The 22,021-nt window shown below is 43.8% G+C and overlaps 1 protein-coding gene across 1 annotated transcript in view; it reads left to right on the top strand.

Annotated features, from left to right (window-relative positions):
* Positions 1-22,021, top strand: part of Hs3st3a1 (heparan sulfate-glucosamine 3-sulfotransferase 3A1) — an 88,895-nt gene that overhangs the window by 64,079 nt on the left and 2,795 nt on the right. The window lies entirely within an intron of this gene.

Below are 22,021 nucleotides of genomic sequence, written 5' to 3'. Positions count from 1 at the left end.
CTTTCACTTTAAATCTAAAAGCATTTTGCTGAGTGTGGTGATGCAAGCCTTTAATCTCAGCACTTGAGAGGCAGAGGTAGGCAGATCTCTGTGAGTTTGAGGCTAACCGAGTTTTACAGAGTGAATTGTAGGACAACCATGGATACGCAGAGAAACCCTGTCTCAAAAAAACGATCCAAAACTTAAATTAGCATGCATAACACTGGCTTTCATTGAGATGTTTCTCAAAGTTTGTTTTTGCTGGTTTTTCTCTCCCATCTCTATTCCCCTGACCACCCCCTCTCTTCCACTTCACCCTCCCACCCTTCTTTCCACTTCCTGCCACATATGTCTCAGAGCCCCACCTCTCAGCACTCACCTTTCCCTTCGCTGTCCCTTCCTAGCCTCATAGCCTATACATCACACTGATATTCATACAGTTAGCCATGGCGCTGGGCTGTGTACATGAGAGAGAATATGCTATTCCTGTCTTTCCCACCTTCACCTGAATTAATGCTTTACAGATGCATCTATTTTTTCTGTAAATTTCATTCTTCTACAGCCGAGCAAAATTCCATTGTGCATGTATGCCACATTTTCAGCACCTGTCCGTCCTTCTGTTGGTGGACACCTAGACTGGTCCCATTTCCTGGCTACTGTGAAGAGACTGGCAGTGAACATGGATGAGCAGATATCTTTCTGGGAGATGAGAGAGAGTCCTTTGGGCACGTGCTGGGGTGTGGGATAGCTGGATTGTATGGACATTTATTTTTAAGTTGTTGAGGAACCTCACACTGACTTCCACGATAACTTAGTTCCCAGTACCTCTAGCAGTGAGTAAGGGCTCCCCTCTCCCCATGTCCTCACCAGCATGTATTATTGTCTATTTTCTCGGGGAGAGGCTTTGTGACTGGAGTCTGCCTGTGGTTCTGGCTGTGGTCTTTGGTCCTTTCTGTTTTGTTTCTCACCCTTTCCATCTCTCAGATATGATGACGGCGTTGGCTTTCTACCAGGCACTGAGCACATGATGTGCTGCCCAACCACAAGCTCCCATCAGTGGGTCATTTTTATCTATTTTATATCTTCTCATATTTTATTATAGTGTCAACCTTTTCTTTTTTTTTTCTTTTTGATTCAGGGTTTTACTCACAGAGCTCCATCTGCCCCTGCCTCATGAGTACAGGGATTAAAAGTTTGCACCACCATGCCTGCCATAGCTAGTAGGTTTAGAAATGTTGGTTATGATGTTTTAAGGCAGCTGCCAGCAGCCAAGAGGCAGTTTTGACTTCTGATGACCTTGGGCTATGTCTGGAGACATTTCTGGTTCTAGCCACACCTTGGAGGAAGACTAGGGAAGGGAGGGTGCTGCTAACATCTGGAGGGTAGATACAGGGATGTGCTCAAGCCCCACAATGCACATGGCAGCACTGCATCAGGAGGTCATCCATGCTGTAATGCCAGCTGCACTGAAGTTGGAAAACAGATCACAAAAGATGTCTCTCGATTACCAAGAAGCAGGGAACCTGGCCTATAATTGTGTACCAAGGTTTCCCCAGGAGCCGTGTTAGGCCTTATAAGGACTGTACCAAGTGACCCTAGATTTCCATATCACAGCACTTGACACACTGTTCTTCAAGTTCATAGCAACGCGCGAGACATGGGTCTTCCAGGCCATCCAGGGCACTTTGAGGTTAAAACATTAGTGACTGCTTCTCTGAGTGCTCATGAAAGCTGATTCATCACTGCGATGATTAGCTGTGTTGGTCAGAACTAATGAGCTTTGGGTGCCAGTAGCTGGTATTTGAGCTTAGTGGGGCATTGAAACTCCAGTACGCTCAACTTCTTTCTGACCTGCCTGGCCCTCTGTTGCTTCAGAACCCAGCAGTGAGGAAACTGCTGAAATAGCTGTTTAGTTCCCATCAGGCTAATTACTCCTTTTCCCAAGATGAAGTCTATATTGGGAAAGGCTGGGGCATCAAAAAGCTCAGGACATCCTGCTCACTGGGGCAGAGAAGTGCAGACCGCTTTTGTATGCCTCCAAAGAAATGGGCCATGAGAAGGAATCTGAAAGCAGAACACAAAATGGAGGGTCTTCTAATGCCATCTCTAGGTCAGTCCAGCCAAGGGGCAGGTTCCAAGCAAAGTGGAGAGGCAGGAATTGGGGGCATGCCATGAAGAGCTGGTAGGCAGCTGCTGCCACAGGGAAAGGAAGGGCAAGAGTGGGTCCCAGAAAACTTGACAGAACTCTCCTAAAGGATAAAGAACTTGCAGTGGATTGATCCAGATCCGCTTTTGGGCAGAAGGGTTGAGATTATTATAGTGACATGCCTAAATGATGGTCTGCTTTTATCATGAGCAAGAGAGTTCTTTTTAAGCCAGGTGGATACATCTGTTTATTTTTCTGTGTTGCTGGCTATCGATTGCTTCCTCAGACATGTACTCGCTGGGAACATTTCTAAAAGCTGTAGTAGCCTAGAGGGTAGGGTCATAGGTTTGTGATTCTGCTTTGTTGACTGAATGACAAGTATCTTAGTTAAGGCTTCTATTGTTTCTATGAAAATTCATGGCCGAAAACAAATTAGGGAGGAAAGGGTTTGTTTGGCTTATACTTCCACATTACTGCTCATCACTGAAGGAAGTCAGGACAGGAGGAACTCAAGCAGGGCTGGAACCTGGGGGCAGGGGGTGATGCAGAGACCATGGAGGGATGCTTCTTGCTGCATTGCTCTGCATGGCTTGCTCAGCTTTCTTGTGGAACTCAGGACCATGAGTCCATGGGTGGCACCACCACAATAGGCTGAGCCTTCCTCCATCAAACACTAATTTTAAAAAAATGCCTTACAGGCCTGACATCAACCTGTTTTTATGGAGACATTTTCTTAACTGAGGTTCCCTCCTCTGATGACTTTAGCTTAGGGAAAGTTGACATAAAAGCACCCAGCACAGCATGTCAGGTATTTTACATTACCAGGCTACGAGCTTCTAATATTTCAGTGCACAGTAGAACTGATAGAATCCCTAGATTTGTTTGCCCCAAAACACGTTACACATTTAGGAGGACTGGGGATCCTGGAGCTGTCCACAGTGAATCTCATCTGCTCTTGACCTGATTTCATGCTGTATCCCCATTCTGCTCTCCCTAAAACATCCTGTACAAATGGCCCTCAGATACATGCTATGTATACCATCATTTTCAATGCCTTCCAGATGGTTAAAAGTATTTGTCAAAACTTAATGGAGAGCAATCAACGAAATCACGTCAGCAAATAATTTTCATTATACTCCTGTTCTTGGCAAGAGTTAAACAGTGCCGTACCTTCTCTCAGAGAGTTGATGTGAGTGAAAGGAATAGCTAAGCATATTGGTATTTGGTTGTCTGTCGCATAGCCCAGCTAGCTGAGTCCTCTAAAAAGCCACAAGAGAAGCATCAAGGCGTTTATAGATCATACGACAACCTGCTGTCACTATGACTAAACTCCACTGTCTCCATGTTCAGCACTGCTGCTAGTTCCACCATCACCACCAGTCTCAGTGTCTGAAACCCTTTTAACTTACGTTTGGACAAGATTGGTATTGTAACCATTTCTTACCGTGGCTTTTCCAGTTTGTAAGAGGCGTAGTCATGACCCAAATGACCCCACTCCCAGCCGGAGCCACTTGTATCTGCAGAAAGAAAAACTGGGATAAAATAGTGATTAAGTAGCTCTTCATGAATAGTCAGGCCATCAGTGTTGAGACAAAAGTAAAAGCTGGCTACTCTACGGCTTTTGACAAACACTGTCAGCACTATGTTCCCTCAGACTGTTATAAAGCCGGGATAGCCACCAGGATTAGGACTTATTTTCTTATCTTACAGGTTTCTGTCATTTTATGAACAGTCAAGGGAAAGGAATTTATTAAGCAGACCTAGTAGCAACTCCATTCCTCAGTGCTTACATCTTTGGAAGTAGAGTGTTGGCCAGCAGTTGCATTCTGTAGAGGCACCTCTTGTCAGTTATGCGGGGTGCCTCTCCCTGTGTTTTGTTAAGCTTCTAGTAATAAAACCTCAGGATCCCAAATACCTATGGCTAAAACAATGCTTCCTAACATCACTCGAAACCTCAGACATGCAACAGCTACTCATTAAGCAGATCTGTGACATTTAGCTGATGCATGCTACCTTGGAATCTCAGCTAGTCTGGCTCGTGTGGTCTCCCATGGGTCAACCAGATGGCCAGATGATTTCGGCTGCACAAACATGTCTGAGGAGTTCAGCTGCTAAAGGGTGACCTAAAGAGGCTTTAGCTGCTGCAGCAGAGGTGACTCAAATTCCCTTCATCTCTCATCCTCTAGAAGATAGCCTAGGCAGGCATGCTTTGACAGCGAGGGCAGAACACAGGAATTTGCAGGAAATGGGATGGAACTGAAAGGTATTGACATTCTTCTGTTTGTATGCGACTAGTTTGATTATGTTTCTTCACTGTTGTGACTAGAACAAGAATAAACATGGATCTGCAATTATCTCTGTAGCAGAATACAGAGCCTTCCTATTGGGGTACACACCCAGGAGTGGTATAGCTGGGTCATATAATAATTCTATTCTTAATTTTTTTGAGGAGCATCCAAAATAATTTCCATAATTGTATTAATTTGTACTCCTATCAGAATGAATAAGCGGTCCTCTATCCCCAAATCCTTACTGACATCTGTCGTCAGCCTCCTGATAGTACAGCGGGAGTAAGGCATAGCTCTGGTTTTAACATGCATTTTACTGATGACTAGGAGTATTGAATACTCTCGAACATGTCTATGGGTCATTCGTGGCTCTTCATTTCCTCAGCCTATGTGCTGACGGGCAGTTCTGTATATTGTGATGATACCTCTGCTGTCAAAAGCAATCTACACATTCAAGAGAGTCCCTCAGGAAATTCCAAATACATTTGTGCTAGTCTTGATTTTTCTGTTGCTATGATAAACACTATGGTCAAAAAAGCAAGCTTAGGAAAAGAATATTTATTTAATTTATAAGATATACATTATACATACATATGTATGTGTTTATATATGTGATTATAAGTCCAACATCAAAAGGCCAAGAGCTCAAGACAAGAACTAAGGCAGAGACCATACACAGAAAACTCTGTTTCCTGGCTTGCTCAGCCTACTTTCCATACAAGCCAGGACCATATGCCCAGAGGTGGCACTGTCCCATAGTGGGGTGTGCCCTCTCCCATTAATCATTAATCAAGAAAATGCCCACAGATGTACCCACAGACCAATTTTATGGAGACAACTCCTCAATTGAGGCTCTCTCCCCCTAGAGGATTCTAGTTAGTGTCAGCTTGACAAACCAACATAACATTTCCCACAGAATTAGAAAAAAAAATTCCAAAAATGCAAATAGAAAACAAAAGACCATCAGTAGCCTGAAGAGTCCTAAGAAGAGAGATCAGTAGTTAAAGATTTCACAATATGGGGCCTCAAAGTATATTGCAGGACTACAGTGACAGAGATAATCTGATGCCAGCATAAAAACTGGCTTGCAGACAAGTAGAAAAGAATAGAAAACATAGAAATGAAGTAAACCTACACAGCAGCTATGGCCACCTAATTTCTGGTAAAGGTGTCAAAAAAATGCACTGGATAAAAGACAGCCTGTTCAACAAATGGCACTTGCAAACCCAAGTACCGACTACAGAAGGATGAAATTAGATCTCTGTCTTTCACCCTCCACAAAAATCAACTCAAAGTGGATGGAAGGCCTTAACTTAAATCCTAAAACACTGAATCCACTAGAGGCAAACTTAGGGGATAGACATTGATAAATAAGTTTGGGCAAGAACTTTCTGAACAGGACTCCAATTGGGCTACATCAAAACACAAAGCTTTTGTACAGAAAAGTCCCAGCAGAGCAAACAGAAAAAGGGGAAGTCTCTGTCAAGTACAGTTCAGACAGGGAGCTAATATCCAGAAAGTACAAATAATTATACAAATTAAACACCCACAGAGTAACCTGGTATTGTGCAGGCCTGTCTAAATCATTGCAACCAGATGCAGCTCAATCGTTTAACTGCTGGAAATGCTCTATTATATACATTTACCACAATGTGTTGATTTTTCAAACCGATCTCCTAAGTATAGTCTTAGTTAATAGTGATTAGTATGCTTCCTGTGCTGGGAAATGAATTATTGATACTACTTTAGACAGAAGTCTCCTACAGGAGGAGGACGAGGATCGATGTATTTGAACTTGTGTTTCCTTAAATTCTTCATCCTCCAGCACAGAATGCTGCAGTCTTCCCCACCTCTTCGTTTTTGAACACTTTCTTCAAAATATTCTGTTTCTCAGTTGACTCTTGATGACCCATTGTGAAAGCTCTTAATAAAATGAATTTGTACCTAACGTAGCTGGAGAGAACTCCTTGCTCATGCCAGCAGCACCTCTGTTTCATGGTCTCTGCAGACTGTATGAAGGCGACTTGTGGTACCACTGCATCATCATCACTCTCTCTACTCTCATGGCTCTGCTGGGTTAGCCTCCTTTAAATCCCTTAGGCAGAATTAACATTCTCTGGATGGAAAAACCTGCTCCGGGTGGTGGTTCAGCTACTGAAAGGCATTTATCACAATGTCTACCCCCTCTAGGTGGCAAGCTTTTTGAAGGCAGGAACTTGGTAATCCAATCAGCTCTAGTTTCTAACAGGACACTTGGCCCAAGCACACCTCCCATGTTTGCTAAATCAAAATCTTGTCTGAGAACAAACCAGTTGTGCAGACAGTCATGATTCAGCACATATTGACCTACTTAGTCACTCAGTACGCATCTGTTAGACGTGCACAGTGAATTACGCATATGACAATGGTCCTACTTAAATAGTCTTGACTTTATGATGTTTTGAAAAAAAATACTTTTTCAGTAAAAGAAATAAATAAATAAACATTTTGAAATTGGCGTTTTGGTATTTTTCCTGGGCTGGAGATCTTCACAAAGCACTCCAATGATGTACCAAATGAGCATAGAACCCCAGCTCCCAACCAACCACAAAACTGAAAAGTCACTGATAAAGACAAGTGCCAAAATTAGGGGCAAATGGAACACTTACAGTGGTGAAAGCAAGATGGTCCAGCACACATCACAACCCTCCAGCAACTTTGTAAAGTTAAACGTAGAATTATACAGCCAATCGGCAATCTTCCTCCTTCCTATCTCACATGGAAAAAACAATCGGATTCACATTAACCCTTAAGTGAAAGCCGTGGCAGTTGTTTTTATAATCCTTGAAAACCGGAACCAAATTAAATGCCCTCTGACAGGTGAAGAGACTCTACTGCGCTTCAGCACAGCAGAATACTACTCAGCCGTAAAAGGACAGGACGATTGATGTGTGTGGCAGCCTGAGCTGGCTCTCAACACATGGAGGTGATGTGAAATGAGCCAATCACAGAAGGTCACATGATTCTAGTTGCATGCCATTCTCAAAAGGGCAAGCTACAGGGACAGAGACCAGATCTGGATGGATAGTTTCTGGGTGGGAGGAGAGCAGGACTACAAAGCAATTCATGCTAGTGGAATGATGAGACAGTTTTATGTTCTGATCATAGACGGGTATGCAAGCCTATCACATAGCACTCTTAGAGAGCTGAACACCTCAAGTCTATTTCCTTATACATACGCTTAAATATAAAACAAAAATTTGTTTGGGAGCATAAAAGAAAATCGGTATAAGTGAAAGCCAAATTCATTTCCTAGACTGATGAACTTCAGGTGGAAAGAATGGCATTGTCTTTTGTGAAATCCCAGTTTCAGTGTACAGGAAGAAGGGAAAGGCACTTTATAAAACTATTTTCCTAATTCTTCACCCTGTGCTGGGGAGACCGCACTCAATAAACTATATGCAAGATTAAAACAGGTAGGAAGATTCATGTTAGATTTGAGACTATGAAAATGTGATAACTGAGAGGATTCTGTGGGGAACAGAGAAAACGTAAAATGGAAGAAACCTGACAGGCAAAAGGGTTAGAGGGAAATCCGGTACACAGATGGCACATTGTGGCACACTGGCACCAAACGAAATTATAGTTGCCTATTTAATTAAAACAATTTTTATAAAAAGATTCAACCTTGGAAAGAGGGGCAAAGGGATTGGAAGAGGAGTGGAGGACTGTTGTGAAACTTTTTCAGACAGGACATGGCCCGTGTAGTTAAGAGCTCACACCAGCTGTGGTCTCACACACACACACACACACACACACACACACACACACACATCACAGACATTACAGAGAGAGAGAGAGAGGGATGGAGGGAGAGAGAGGAGAGGAACAGCTGGAGAAATGGCTCAGATTTTCAGACCACTGCCTTCTCTTCCAGGGGATGTAGCTTTGACCCTCAGCATGCACTTGGTGGCTCATGACCATGTAACTACAGTCCCAGGGGTATGGACACCCTCTTCTGGCCTTTGCAGATACCAGGCATACACACGGTATAGACATCAAAACAAACCTACATGTAAATGTAAACAGAAAGAGAAAAGACATGGAGGTAGGAGGTAGTCTAGTCGGGAGGAAGCAGGCATCTTCAGAAGGGGGGGAGGTATCTGAGATGGGGGTGGGAGATGAATGTAATAGTTTGTATGCATGTATACAGTTATCTAAAAATCAATACAATTGAGAAAATATTTTAAGAGCCCACTTGGAAAGCCTACAAGGCTTCCTCCCCGTGCTGAAGGAAGGGTCTGGGTCCAGCGCCCAAAGCGAGGTGTCTGGGACGTCTCTGGTGTGGTAGAGGAACATAGCACATGTGAACGGCTTCGTCTGCAGGGTCTGTTCCTGACAGCCCTCGTGTTTATTTGTCACCGAGGGTCCTGTCTGTCTGCCTCGTTTTTCTTCCTAATGACTTCCCTGGGTCCTCTGCGTGTGCTTTGGGCCCACCCTTCACACAGCCAAGTCCCTGGACAAGGGTACCGCTGAAGGCTCACATACCACGTGTCTAAACATTTAAAAAGTTATAAATCAAGCTAAGCCAGGACGCTGTTAGATGAAATGTGCCCTTTCCCTTACTTTGAGAACATTCCTTGGTAACAATAAAACAGAAAAATAAGCTTAAATCTATTGTTTGCATATGCCTGAAAGTTGGCAAAACACCAAAGATGACTCAATTTAATTATTATTGCTCATTTGGGATTTTCTGCGGATGGGCCAGCAATGTTTGGATGAGCTACAGAATAAAGACATACACAATTCATGACCTATAACACTCAAACACAGTAAGATTTATTTTTCAACCCTTAACTTCAGTAAATACTAATTATGTTGCTATCAATATTCCCCATATCAGTTTTATTCTATTGACAGTAATGGTCTCAGTCACAGACTGAACTTTTCTGAAGAGATCCAGATAGTAAATGCTTTAGCCCTGCATGCCATATGTTTTCTTTCCTTCCCCTTTCTACGTGCAGTTCAAAAGCTGTGTAGACAATGTGTAAGCAAATAGGTATGGCTACTTCCTCAAAATTCTGCAGGGGGGGGGGCGGGGGGGGGAATCAACCTAATTACCAGCATTACCTGATTCCTCAGTAGGAAACCCCACCATTCCCTCCTCTCTAAGCCCCTGGCACTGTGGGTTGCTTGTTATTAGTGTTTTACACAGATAGAATCAGAAAGTTAAAGAAAATATGTTGGTTTGGAGTATGGAATTTAGTTTGGCGATGGTAGATACAAAGAATTTTTGAAATGTGGAAATTATAATATGCTCTGATAAAAAAAATGTAAATGAAGGCTGAATGTAAAAATGTAAGAAATCAAGTCATTTTCACGTGTCTTTTAAAATTGTCTGTCAGGACACGAAAGCCAACAAAAGAACTCAGTTGGGTGTGTCAGATGTCAATACAGCACCATCTGAAATACAAATTGCATTACTCCATGTAAAACTTTGAAATGCAGCTTATTTAAAATGGACTCCTTAATTTACAAAAAGCCTGTGTAGTTTAATCAAACCTTTTTGTTTAATGCGTTCTGAGATCCAGCTTTGGATGCCTCCTAGTTGCTCATAGAGTCCACGTCATGAGGTCATGAGCACCCCATTTCCCTCATCAGCCTGTTCAGAGCAGCATGCTGGGCTCTGCGAGAAGTGTGCTTCTGTCTTCATGTGTGAACCCTGTGAGTTCACAGTGAGTGTGAGCTCCTTCCGCCTGGATCAGGAGAGGCAAAGGACACAGCAACACAGGAAGTGGTACTTTCCACAGAAGGATAGTTCCTGTTAACCAGCAAAGAAGCCTTCACTAGGGTTCCTAGTTTGTCTTTCACTTAGCGACTTCTTGTCCTACTCAAATCCTTCCCCAAATTAGAAGCATGTTCATTCATCTCCAGTATTGGCAACAGTGTGGCTCATGCATGCTCTTAGCATCCAGGAGTTTCATTTCAAAAACTTAGCAACGGCAGAGAAGCGTTTCCCTGGAGCCTGAATCATGCTAGTGATGAGAAAGCATCCTAAGACCTGTGGGCTGCACTGTAGTGCTTGCTGGGTGATGGTTTCTGTAGTGAGCCTGTGCAGGCGAGCGTGCTGTTATCAGGCCTCTCTGATATGTGAACGCCAGAGCCCTGGGGCCCTTTCTGTAGATGGCTTTACCCCTTCCCAGCGGCAAAAAGCCCAGCCATGCTGATGGGCATTCACTTCTTGGGGTCCTGAAGTTTGGTGGCAGTTACCTCATCGTGTTGTAGAGTGAGGCTGTGCCAAATGTTTGGCATTATTTTTGGCATCGTTTCGGTATTACATTTGTAAGGTTTTCTATTGCTTAAAATATCAAGGAAACTGAGAGACTCATCCAGCATACTGAAGAGAAGTTTTAGAAGAAATATCTGGGGAAGCCAGGCCTCTAGCTACTGCCAGCATTGCAGCCTTCAGCTCTTTTCCTGTCTCAGACTTCCAGGGCCTTGATTCCATTCCTGCTCTGTATGGAACTAAGAAGCAGGAAGGAAAAAAAGTGGGAGGAGTAGAAAGGGAAGGGATGAAGAAACCAAAACCCACCACTGCCAAAATGGAGCAAAGGGAATCCCTGCTGTCTCAGATTTACCCTGCTCCTGTCCTCACTCCTTTCTCTCTTCCCTTTGTTGCTTGCCAAGTCAGGGAAACTCAGTCTGCCTTATCTGTGTCCACACACTTGCACAGGCCTGATACTTTTAGGTTGATGAGACTGCCATGCTGAAGCCCCCGCCCACAGTAACACAGCAGCGATAGAGTTCTCAAACCCATTGCTTGTAAAACTCCTGTCAGGAGCCAGGATGAGCTTTGTTGTAGACTTGCTGAGGTACCCACTAAGGAGCCAAGTGCTCACCTGCTTTTTGGCCAATGGTCTCCACGCTTTCATTAGAAAGTTCCACTTTCCTCTTCTAAGCGGTTGATTTAAAGCACCAAGTAAGCTGAAGAGAGCGGGATCTCCCCTAAGACAGACGCCCAGAAGACCCACAGAGGACAGAATCTTCCTGCTTCCACGCCATTGGGGGAATTTCCCCTCTGTGGTTAAACGGTGTCTGATTTATAGCTATCTTGTTCCGGCGTATTCTTGGGTGCACAGTGACGAGTTTTACTCTTCAGGAACCAAGGTCAGAGTGGCCATGCTCTGCCTAAAATGTATCTTAGAACTGAGGCAAAATGAAGTAAGATAGGGTAGGGGACGAAGGGGTAAGACACACAGAATCTCAGCCAGGTTTGTGTCATGAAAACTGTAGAACTGAGCTTGGCAGGAGGGCACTGGAGGGCTTAGGAACTTTCTCAGCCCCCACCCTCCCAGCACTCCAGTTCCATGGAACTTCTCAGGAGACAGAAGTGGGACATTTTCGGGTCTTTCGAAGATTTGTCCCCTTTTCTTTGGATCTGGATATCTGCTATCTAGCCATGAACTCTTAGTTTGTCTGTCTGTCTGTCAGTTGCTCATAAACATGAACATCCCTCAGGGTTGTGAATTTCCTGCTTTGGTTCCAGGGACCGTGCAATGTGTGGTTCTGCTTTATTTCTGTGACTTGTCGCCATTCTAACTATATTAAGTGTGGTTTTGTATGACTTTCATTCTGTTCTGATTTTAGACGTTCCTAGCCTTTTTTTAAAAAAAAATACACAGACTTCCTTCAAGAAATACACAGACTCACTCAAGAACATTTAACTTCACTTGTTCAGTCATTTGTCTAAAATGTGCATTCAAAAGTTTCTAAAGAGGAGGCTGGGCGTGAATTTTCTTGAATCTTTGCACTTCTGAGCATCACATAATTTGGATATTTCAGATGAACTGAAGCTTCGCAGAGTGTAAAATGGTTTTATTTTCTCTTAAACATTCACTACGATTGGGCGCTTATACGAACTGAAGTCTTAAGTCTGCAGTCTCTGCTCTCTTCCCCTGTGGTTGCCTAGTTGTGTTTTTTATTCATGCCCTCGGGAGTCTCCATTCCTAAACTCCAACACACCTGGTAGTGTTTGCCCACATGGAGGGTGGGAGGCAGCAGCTACAGGGAGGAGAGCTGCGGGTTGGGTAAGGCAATGTCTGGAACCTTGTAGCCTCAGCCTCGGTGGAGGGCCGAGGTGACATATCCCTACGCCTCCACATGGTTTCTTAGATTCTGATTGTTTTACAGACGGACAGGAGGACCCTTGGTCCCCAGGAGTCACTCGGCACCTTGGAGCAGCATCTGGGACAGCATAGACAGAGCTGGAACTGTCATCTGAGGATTATGACTACATCAGTCCCCAGTGAAGGAGAATTAGGTTCATAGAGGGACCATGACACTTGTGGGAATCTGGTATAGCTAGTACTCTTCAACATTCCTAATGCTTTGACCCTTGAATACAGCCCTTCATGTTACATTGGTCCCCAACCATAAAGTTCCCCTTTTGCTACTCCATCACTATCATTTTTCTACTGCTATGGATCATAATGTAAATATCTGACATGCAGGATATGTGACCCCCGTGGGGGTCATGACCCCCCACGTTGAGAACCAGTGTTTTAGATCCTCAGTGAATATTGTGATAAAGGAGGTTCACTGGGAGATTCCCAGCATCTGCAGGCAGGGTCATTCTTTAAGCTCAGGGTCCAAGATACCTCTTCTCCTTTCCTTTCAAGGTGGCTCTCTGCTATTCGATGACCATGGATGTGTATTTTGCCTTTCCCAAGTTTCTCCAAATGAGTAATCAAGAATCCTCCATCTTCTCTACTTCCCTGGAGTTTTGTTCTGAAAATAAACTCTGATGCATGGTGGATCATGAATCCTGGGGTCAGTCAGAATCACTTCCATTCCCTGATGTCCTTTGATCATTATAGTCTTGGAAGGCGCTGACCATTTACAGCACGGATAGAATCCCAGACTCTCAATTTAACATGTAACTTCTCTCTCGGATGGTACAATTATTAGAATGGCCCATACAGGTTTGCTCAGTGTGGGAGCTGATTCATAACATCAGTCTCCCTCTCCCTCAGAAGCCAACTTAAACATTAGCAGAGGGGAGGTTTCCTTTCCAGGCTTACAAGTCACGGTTTGAGAGGGGTCTCACATCACAGCAGCAGGAAAAGAAATATTAACATGAGTGAGCCTTGGCCCCGGAGACAGCAAGCTGACAGCTCCCAATTCTATGTGGTTTCCTCCCTTCTCAGACACACACGGTTAGGGATCTCCAGGGACTACCTGCAGACATCCAGAGAGAAAGTCCTTCCTGGCATTCTCGGCTGCTGGAGGCTTGCAGAAATAGACATGCTAGACAGACTGAGAGCATGCACATGCAAACTGCCAGATTTATTGATCCCTCAAGGTAAATCGTCCTTGTGTTGCAACCCGGGACTTCCCCTTGCAGCTAGGCTTTTCCCATAGAGAACAGCTTTTGGAAAACAGGATAACGGTCTATTTCCTGTTTCAAGATTCAGGGACAGGCAATTTACATGCCAAGATGAAGGGAGGAAATGTTTAATAATTAAGCATTTAGCCACAACGTCCAAGATGGCCAGTGATGCTACTCGAAGGAGTCAAACTGATGCTGCCTGAGTGTTTGGAAGGGTTGAAAGAACATGCTCTCTGACATGAGAGAGACCTGGAATTTTATTCTGCTCTTGTTAGTCATAACTATCGCTGGGCAAATCATGCTACCCCTCTGTCTTCTGAGACTAAAATTCAGATTCTTAGCTGCTCTGGTGGTTGAGACCAGAGGGTTGATGTCTCCACCTCAGACTGTGGTAAATGCTCCTTAAGTGTCTGTCGTCTTCCCCCTTACACGGTTCTTCCCAAGGCCTGAACTCTGGCTGCCCTGGATCTGTTAGTTTTAACAGCCTGGTCTGCAAACTTCATCTTGTAACTCTGCCATCTCATTTCAAGGAAGCACGGCTACAAGTGGGTCTTCTCTGCCACAAACTTTTATCAAATGGAATTAGGCACTCAGGTCTAGACTCCTTGGTCTCTCTGTTGCCCAGCTTTATTCAGAGCATAAAGTTAGACAAATTAGCATCCTGCACCATACATGGAATCAATCGTGTTTTGGTGATAAAGAAAGGGAGGCCCGAAGAACTACAGTGACTTGCCTGTCACACAGCTTATTCATTGCAGAATGTGGCTGAAATCTGTATTGCTTCCCTCAGTTGCGAGTTTCCTATGAAGCCGTACCGATTGCCTTCACCTGGTCGTGAAGCAGCCATGTCTCTCAACACCACTGCCACCAATACTATCCACCTCTGGGTTCTTGGGAAGAAATAACCACATTTTCACAAGTAATTCAACTCCATTAAATAGAAGACTACACACGTGTTTCCATTTTGTGGCCTGGAAAGGATTGCCACCCCCACACCCCCACCAACTTGCTAGTTTGTAAAGTCTTCATCCTTTTCTTCCTTTAAACCTTTGTAATCCTCTTTGGTAACTTCCTTGTCACCCCCACATAAATCATCTCTAGCATCCTCATTTCCCTGCTCTAAACGTGACTCTTACTTCTCCTCCTCCTCTGTCCTTCCCACCATCAATACTAAGCTCCTCAAACTTGGAGCTCACTGGGAGGGCTTTCTAAAGCACTCATCCACGTGCCTTCTTTTCTAACCTGGACCCTGGTTCCAGTCATTTCCACGTCATCGATTATCTTGTCAGTCTTAAAGAAGTGGTTCTCAACCTTCCTAATGCTGTGTGACCTTTTAACGTAGTTCATCATAGTATGGTGATCCTCAACCATAAAATTATCTTTGTTGCTACTTCATAACTATAATTTTGCTCCTGTGATGAATCATAATTTAGATATCTGTGTTTTCTGGTGATCTTAGGTGAAACTTGTGACAGGCTCATTCAATCCCCCCAAATTTGGGTCACTCACAAGCAACAGATTGAGAACCACTGGTCTAGAGGCAAATGGCCACCCATTCATGTAGGCATACAAGTCCTTCATCTCATCTGTCTTAAGTCCAGATCCCAGGCCTTCCTGAGTCTTCCATGGTGTTCTGCACCTCTCTCTTGGGTTCTCATTTTCTCCAGTAGTTGTGCAAGCTGTTGTTTTAAGTTCTTATTTGTGAATTCCTTTTCTGAGCCTCTTTCATTTCTGGCTTCTTATCTGATGCAATAGGAATAGAACAAATCCAGAACACAGAAAGGACTACCTATCACCATCTAGGTGTTATTATTAGTATATATTTTCTATATTAGTATTGTGATATAATATATTAGCTATAATTATATGTAATTATTATAACATATTAATTAACATGAGAAAATCATAGGCCCATTTCCTCTCTCTTACAGATTTGCAATGATAAACTGAGAATGTTATTTCCAACATATTTTGCAAGCACCACTTGCAAGACTGTCTTCAGAAAACTCCTCCCTGCATCTTGATTCTTGAACATCTTCTCTATGGCAAGGCCCACTCCTGTGCCCCAGTTGTGGGAATGGGCATCCGTGTGAGGACAGAGGTTTGGAGCTCCTGTTCTTAAGGCTTATCTGGGGTAAGGGGAAAGTGGTCATGAGCGGGATCCCCAAATCCCACATAGCTGAGCCCCACTCCTTTTCCTTTACAATTCAGAGATGTGACTGGTTTGGCAAAAGGGATTTTGTTTTGTTTGGGCTTTCTGAAACACACGCTTTTTTCGGAGCCTTGAGGGAAACTGGCCATTTATATTTTATAAGCATAGTAAAATATTTATTCAGCTATAACTTAAATACATAAAGCCTCACAAATAGGAGTGTACAGCTCCACCACAGATTTCCACAAAGTGGATGCACTGTGTAAGGAGCAAGCAGACAGGTGCATTCCATCTTTTTAAAAGCTTTTGTTCTTCCTCACAGTGATTCTCCTAGGGGCAACAACTGTTTTTACCTCTACCTGTACACAGGCATTTCTTGTTTATTTGTTTTCTTTTTTGTTCTCTCTCTCTCTCTCTCTCTCTCCCTCTCTCTCTCTCTCTCTCTCTCTCTGTGTGTGTGTAAGCTCATGTGCAGTCATGAGGGGAGGCACACTCATACATGTGGAGGCCAAAGGCTGGTGTCAGGTGTCTTCTGTCTTCTCCAAATTGCTTCTCCACGTCATGATTTTGAGACAGGGTCTGTCATTGAACTTGGCCAAACCTGGAGTTCAATGATTCAGCTGAACAGGCTGGCCACTGGGCCCCGAGGATCCCCTTGTCTCTGCCTCCCCCGTGCCAGGATTACAGACACACAGTGCCGTGTCTGACTTCTTATGTGTTTGCTGGGGATCTGAACCATGCTCTTGTGGCAAGCGCTTTACCAGCTCTGATCACCACCTTTTCCTGGAGGAAGCTGGAAATAGCTACTCCTCTGTAGCTGTGATGAAACAGCACAACCAACAGAGACACCAACTGAGGACCAAGTATTTTCAAGCCCGGGCCTCTGGGGGAACATCAGCAGATGCAGTGCCCTGGCTGGCTGTGAATGTGGGCTCATTCACGGGCAGGTGTGAATGGCCGATGTGAAGCCATCTCCATTCTGATTGCTCTGTGTTGGGTGTGTGTCCTGGTTTTTCACGAGCATTTGAGTCTGCCATGGTTATGACAACACGGATGAACAGCTGTGCAATATCAATATTGCTGGTTGCTGTGGGACCTGTGCTCAGCTCTGGTAAATGGTGCCAAGCCAGCTTTGGAATCGTGGTGTCAGCTTGCTCTGCACCAGCAAGAGGCCAGCTATTGTGTATCCTCGCCCACACTTGGAAACCTTGGTCACGTTCACTCTAGTTGTGAGTGTGGGTGAGTCACGTTATGATATCGATACAAGGTTTTAATTCCCACTTCCCTGATAAATAAATAATTGTAATGATTTCTCAAGAGTTAATTGAGTATTGAATGCTGTGTTTTGTACAAAATGGCTAGTCAAAGTTTTCATTCATTTTTCTTTCATTCTGTGTACTTTTTTTTATTTAACTTACTGACTTGGAGTTCTTTATATATTACAGAAATGGCTTTTGACAGACATGCATTTTGAAGACATTTTCTCTCACTCTGGAGTTTTCCTCTTTACACCACTTGATGGTATCATTTGATAAACATCTTCACTTTTCATTTATTCCAACTAATCAGTTCAATAATTTATTTCCTCAATACACGCTAAACATTTTTCCTCCTTCATATCATTAATCATAATCATTAATCACTGTAAATTCCCATCCTGCTTATATCTATAAGCAATTTGGGATTGATTCTTGTGTATAGCAAGAGGTGATCAATCAAGATCAATAAATGCAATTTATTAAAAAGAAATAGGAGAGAAATATTTATCCACTCATTCATTCCTTTGAAGCTACTTCTAGAGAATGGTTGGTAGCAATTACACAGGGTAGATGGGGCTCGAGAAGATGGTATGGGGACAGTGAGGATCCAGGAGAAAGGGCCCAAATTACTAAGAATGACTAAACACATGGGCCCTCTTGCACCTTCTTGTTCGTATTACATGGATGCTGAACATGGTTGCTGAGTGACTGGACCACTCTTTCTAGATGACTCTCCAGTTACACAGGCGTCTGTATGCAGACCATGGCGAAGCGTTGGCCACCCAATTCAACAGGACATCCCGATTCTTATATCCATGATGCCCAACACAAAGGCGAGGGTGTCCCCTCCTCAGTGTGAAGAGGGAAAGCCTGCCAGTTCATTCTAATACCTCCACCATCAACTGTTGTCTTGACCATTGACTTTGGTAGAAAAAAAAAACAAAAAACAATCTGCTTAGCCTGTCTGTCCTGGTGCCTGTTTGGCTCTATCATTTCCTGCACTATAGACAGCTACAGGAACAACTCTATCCACAGAAATTACTCAGAGAGATTGCCTGGTGAGAGATCAGCTCAGACATGAGGGTGGCATGATTTCTGAATCAGACACAAGCTCTGATGAATTGTTCTTTCTGGCATGATGGCCCCTTGTGGGAAGTCACAGAATCCACTTACAGACTGTGTTCACCTCTTCCAATACAACCAGTCAATGTCTTTCCAAAGGCAGTGACCAGCTTTTGACCTTCAAGGCTGGCATCCTTAATATCTGTTCACCCAGTGAGCCAATGCTGGGTACCCCAGAGTCATGTCAGAAAATGAAATTCTGGTTTTATTTGGAGTTCTGTTCTAGGGACTGTTGGGGGAGGGGTCCTTCTGCCATTGAGTCAGGTCACTGACCATCACCTCCTTCAGAGCATCCAGTGGTATGTTCTTCACAGCAGAGTCACACTAGCAGTCCTTTACAGGCCAGATTTGGGAGGCTTGACTTTTCCCTAGAGATGAATAAACTGAGCTTCGGAAAGTTAGGTTACAGCTCCTCCCCTACCCCACTCACCAGCCTCTCCCTCAGCATTTACAAGGGATAAGCCACAAACCCCATTTTCTAATTTCAGATCAGCTCTACAAACTGTCAAAAATTATATTATTTCCCTTTGGTCCAGCAAGAAGAAAATGAAACCACATGCCCTTTGAGTACTTAGGTATGAAAAATATAGTCTAGATAGATCCATCCTTTGTTCCTTCTTGAGCGCTTAAAAAAAAAAGTTGCTGTACTGTGCTTAGCAAAAAGTTTACTGTCTCTGTGTTATTAGGTTCAGGAATATTACTCACATACACGCTTTGCAATCAGTCTCCAGAGCTCTTGATCTTAGACTACTATTCATGGTTTAGCAATTCTCTGCTCCCACTCTAACCAGATTTCCCTATCCTATGAGTGACAGAAGGTGACAAGGGTGACTTTTTTGGAAAGTCCTCTTTGGGCTGTCTCTTTCAAAGTACCTATTTGGGGTAGACTTTCTAAAATATGGATTCTTTTTGTGAGGTTTAGTTGCATTTGTTTTGGCCAAGCACAATCTGTAGAAATCTGAGAAAGTTTCCTAGGGGTCTATTTGCTCCCAGAGACAGGCCAGGCAGGAACTACCGAGGGCAGTCTGCTCTCTCTTCAGATTCAGGGCAAAATGTTAAGTAAAGTAGTTATATAAAGATTATAGACAAGAAGGCAGGAACCCATCTCTGTGTTTTCAAGTCAGCAGACACTCCTTACCTTGTCAGAGGGTTTGCTGTTTGCTTAAAGCCCAACATAAATTTAATCACATTTCTTTTACTGGGAAATTCCAACCATCTCTGGCCAGGTTTCCCAGCTTGTGCCGATCAAGAGCGTTTTTCGTTCTGGAAGCAGGTTGGTCTAGCTGACTCCTCAGAGAACCTGGCATGCACAGGTGAGGAAAGGCATCTCAATTGTGTTGCTCATTCTGAGCTGTGCTCTCCTACAGCCAGATCTTAAGGTGTATCCAAGAGAGGGTTAATGTGGTATATCCTTGTATACAATAAATTGTAAAAATCTTTTAAAGTTAAATATAGGGAGCTGAGCACCATAGATCAAATGTACAACTAGCCTTCTCCCCTCAAAGAAGAGTAAAATCACTTGATTAAAACTTCCAAAGTGACAAACATGGGGGGAAGCCTCCATCGTATAAGCAGAGGCATGGTTAAAGCACTAGGCATCTCAAAGTCTGAGGAGTGTGTGCCAGAAATAAGCCACTAGGGAGCACAAAGACTTGCAAAGCAATTGAGAGGATGTCTGCCAATTGGCTTTAAAGCAATCCAGGTGGCATGGTTAGGGAGGAGAGGGGGCCGGGTGGAGATGGGGGAGCTCATAAATGAAACTGGCCATTGTTATGCATTCTTGAAGGAGATAGGAGATGCCTGAGATTTCACTTGACATCTTTTCATCTTTTACGTTTGATGCTTCCCGCTTAATGTGTACTTAGCAAGCAGTGTAGCTGGGGCAGTTAGTGGGAGAGGCACCCAGCACAAAGTGGATCCTTTCAGAATGAATGAAAAATAGATACCACAAATTTATGAAAACAAAACAGTCATTAAAATTAAAAATAAATGCAGACGAGGATGATGATGTTTGCATCTAAAGGGAAAGCAGGACTCTTCGGTGTAACTGATAGGTATTGACAGATGATGAGTTGAATGCTGGTACTTCACATCAATCCCCACTTGAAAAGTGAGTCTTAAAAAGTAAAGTGGCTTTATGACTTAAGATGGATTGGAAGAAGAAGAAGGAAAAAAAGCATGTAATTCAACCCATTGGAAGGGACCAAAAAAGCACAGCTTAAAAAGGGACGGGGCATTATTAAGAAGCTAAAATGCAAACTGGAGAATCAGGAAAGGGGGTTTAGCCAAGAAGGAATAAAGAAAGGCAGAAAGCACAAAGTGGGCCAGGAAATGGAGGCAGAGCCGTGAGTACACACTAGATGGGTTTTAGAAGAATTATAATTGCCCCCAAGTCAACAGGAGACAAGACAGAAGTTTAGCGCAGAGCTGCACACATACAGGACAGAGGAAAGCCCCCAGAGACCACACCATCCTTTCTGCCTCCAACACAGACATTCTCAGGCCTGGATGGAAGTGATTTCCTTCAGACTCCAAGGGAATAGAAAAGAAACCAAGGCTTTTAGAAGATGGTAATCGGGTCATTTCTAACCATTACAAGATTGAACCCCAGGAGCTGTACACGAATATATTTTGTGTTACAGAAAAGTCATTTCCTCTGTACTCATGAGGCCTGTCCCTCTACCCTACCCTAAGAGTCCCAGTGGGGGAGTCTGAAATCCAGGCTAATATCAGACCTATGTGCTATGTGCTACCTTTGTTTTCCCTACATGCCCTGTACCTTTTGCAAACAACTGCAGCATTAATGTTTGCTTCTATGTGCTGTGCCCTGACGCCCTGTCACTTTTCCTTTAGGGCCTCCATCGCACAGGAACTTTGGAAATGTGACAGCTGATTCGCTTTCCGAGTTAGCCACTAAGTGACTAGCGGACAGATAGTGTATACAACATGGATGGAGTGGACAGAGGAATGATCCGTGTCCTAGACAGAGAGAGGGAGAGCAGGGGATGGGGGGCTTTCACAATGCTGTCAGGGATGGCGTGCAATTTAAAAGCTATGCTTTGTTTATTCCTGAAATTTCTGTGCAATATTTCTGGACTGTTCTTGGAGGCAGGCAACTGGAACTAGGGAGAAGTAAATCACTGACATGAGAAATGTTCATTTTGAAATGATGCTTAAGAAGAGGGGCTGGAGAGCTGGCTAAGTGCTCAGAGCACCTGCTGCTGCTCTTTCTGGGGACCGGAGTTCGGCTCCCAGCTCAGGAGGCTTACAGTCGTCTCCAACTCCAGCTCCAGGAGATCTGACGCCCTCTTCTGGTCACCAGAAGCACCTGCATTCATGCCCGCAAACCCCACAGAGCCGCATAATTAAAAAGTAAAATCAATCCTTAAAAAGAATCCCTTTGTTATTGAGGGAATCCCTTTTGAGAGAAATTGATAGCTTCTGTGTGGAGGGCAAAGACTTGGGATAGGCGCAAACAGTATGGCACCAGCCATTTGAAAGCACTGTAATTGTGTTTGTAAAGATGTAATTCACCTTCGCAACACACCGACTTTGAGTATTGTAGAAGAATAACAGTAACAGAGCCTTTATCCTGTGTCGGGGGCATTTTTGTAGCTCTTGAGGTGTATTGATTAATTGACACAAAAGCAGAATGACAGGGGCAATGACTGTGCTGAGGCCCATGCTCAAGGAATGCTGAGCAGTCAC

The sequence above is a fragment of the Meriones unguiculatus genome, chromosome 11, assembly GCF_030254825.1.
Source record: "Meriones unguiculatus strain TT.TT164.6M chromosome 11, Bangor_MerUng_6.1, whole genome shotgun sequence".
Taxonomy (NCBI): domain Eukaryota; kingdom Metazoa; phylum Chordata; class Mammalia; order Rodentia; family Muridae; genus Meriones; species Meriones unguiculatus.
The sequence above is the reverse complement of the archived record's forward strand: the minus strand, read 5'-3'. Positions and strand labels throughout refer to the sequence as shown.